General features: G+C 36.6%; 1 long non-coding RNA gene across 1 annotated transcript; it reads left to right on the top strand.

Annotated features, from left to right (window-relative positions):
* Positions 1-691: 691 nt before the first annotated feature.
* LOC144992029 (uncharacterized) lies at positions 692-2,249 on the top strand. Its single transcript, XR_013655758.1, has 2 exons — positions 692-779; positions 1,248-2,249. It is a non-coding gene; the product is annotated as an uncharacterized LOC144992029 (long non-coding RNA).
* Positions 2,250-2,559: the final 310 nt, after the last annotated feature.

Below are 2,559 nucleotides of genomic sequence, written 5' to 3'. Positions count from 1 at the left end.
TGCTGGTAGTAATACAATTACTTGTAGCAACTTTTCTCTCTTTTTTAGTAGTCCTGTCAATTTCTGGGAAACTTTTAATCAGTTATTTTTTCCCTTTAAAATGAGTACAATCAGACAATCACAATGCACCACACTGCGCCATAGGTCTTTGTCTGTTATAAAGCCAATAACGTCTGCATGTCATATCATTTCCAACTCTTCAACCCCATTACACGACTCTTGTTTCTCCCTCTTTACCTTCATCCCCAGCCACTCAGAAAGTTCTTCGTTGCCCTGAAAAGCCACATGGTGAAACCAGATGTCTGCTGCAGCAAATAATCCCATGGAGCCATAAATCTGACTACTTTTTGGCCTTTTTGTCTATCAAAGCCACATCCTAAGTGGGAACTACAAGAGCATAAATCTTTCCACGATGCACACCACCCTGCACTTTCATTTAACAGGTTTTAGGTTTTATCACTTGGTGTGTTACTGTAAAGTTAATAGGCCCACAGCAACATTAGTCACAGCATAGTCTTTTTATGTGGACAGTGACCATTTGAAAAATCAGAATCTGACTATTAATCCTAGAATTGAAACTGACAACCTTCCAATTAACATGACCAGTAAAACTAGTTAAAATGGGATTTGTAAAACAAACATTTAACAGGTTATTTAGTACTGTAAGTGTATAACTTTGAAAAAAGCTGCATTATGAGTTTGTCCTTTTTCAACAACCAAACAGGACAAAAAGGGGGAGACATGGAACTGAAAACCCAGGAGGATTGCTTCACTTACCGGTACTTTTTTAATTTTTGTCCTAAGTTTTCATAGGTATTCTTATATTTAGAGCTCAGATTTTCTCCACTCTTTTTTCATTTTTGCAATTTTCCTGGAGATACTCAGTGGGGCAGTGATACTCTTGGGCTCAAGGTGAGCTGTTAAGATGCTCAAATCTTAAAACAAGCATTCAACTTGAAAGCCATTGGTTACATGGATGTCATTTTCTGACATTTTGATATTTCTGAAATGTAAAAAAAAACATCAACTTTTTTTTTTTTGTAAATCTCCTCTTGCTCTTTAAGTATTGGGACAGTACATTTATTGTTCATAAGCTGGACATGTCTCTGAAGATATGATTGATGGTGTTTGGGTCGTTTGGGCTGTAAAACTCAGTTTCACTGATGTCATTCCAGGACTCTTGGTGTGAATGGGCTCAGTGCCAGAATGCTTTCAGCTCAGGAAATGTCTTTTCTCCACACCTTTAGACTGACGTGCAGCAGAAGTGATGAACTGCAGCCAACATCAGTGATGTCACCCTGAAGACGACGTTCGAGAAGAGTAGCTACAGCTGAAGGAGCACAGACAATCCTGTCACTCCTTCTTTACCTATAAAAAATAACTTTTTCGATATAAAGTTAGCCTTATGAAGCTGAAACAATAATCTAACTCAAAATATGATAATACTGAAGGGCTGACATTATATTGATGTTTGAAAAATATGTGAAAGGAATGCAAATCACACAAAAATACTGTGCAAGTATTTGATTGTATGTCATTAAAATATTGAGTTTTATGTAGAAAGAATGAGAGTTAAACTATGCAAATATTTGTGTAAAAACCTTGAGTTAGGAAGCAATATCTTTCTCTTTCTTTGAAACTGTTAAAACAAACTCTATGGACATGTTTCTACTTTAATCATTGCTTTTAAATTAAACTAAAAGTCCCATTTTAGTCTAAGTGGACCTGCGATTGTCCAGCATGCTGCCCAGGATGTACGCCACCTTCGCCCACCAGTAGATGGGCTACATCGAATCTACAGGAAAAGCCACATAAAATGCCAAAGATATTCACATTATTAGCAGCTACTCAAAATAACTCTTTTTGTTTTTATTGATTTTTAAAAAGAAAAATGAAAATTACAAAAATTGTATTGGAATCCAAAAAAACACACACAAAAATACAATTGGAAGGCATGTTTGGTGTAGTATATATCACCCTTATTTTAGTTTACCCTTTAATTGTAGTATATATCACCCTTATGTTAGTTTACCCTTTAATTATGGATTATTTAATGTGGATTTAGAGTGGTTTATCCAGTTTATTTTTGTGCTAAATCCAAGCCTCTCCACAGTTTGTGGTGATCATTATACTGGATCACTGTATTCAGATACAGATAACCAGAAACTGCATTAGACAAGGAGAAAGCACTGTGTACCTGCTGCTTGTAGTATTCTGGAATAAATGAATAAATGAGCGTTGGTTTGAGATGAACAGAGGCTGAGTCTCATGTGAAATGGACAGATTGATGTAGGACATGTGTCGTGTGGTCCCCTTTTTAACTTTAGTGTTGTACATGTCAGACATGAGAAAGAGCATCCAGGCTCTGCCTGGCTGACCTGCTGACAGGCTGCATGTATCTCGAACTGAAAACATGTTTTTGTGAACCTAAGAAATATTAGCAATTAAATATCGGCTGTGAATCTTTTGTCCTGCCTTTTCAACCTACCGGTATATGTTTCTTCCACAAAACATTTTCACTGGTAGACCTACTGTTTCTTGCTTTTGTGCGTGGATGTG

This window comes from Oryzias latipes, chromosome 4 (assembly GCF_053564925.1).
Source record: "Oryzias latipes strain Hd-rR chromosome 4, Olatipes_Hd-rR_3.1".
Taxonomy (NCBI): Eukaryota; Metazoa; Chordata; class Actinopteri; order Beloniformes; family Adrianichthyidae; genus Oryzias; species Oryzias latipes.
The sequence above is the reverse complement of the archived record's forward strand: the minus strand, read 5'-3'. Positions and strand labels throughout refer to the sequence as shown.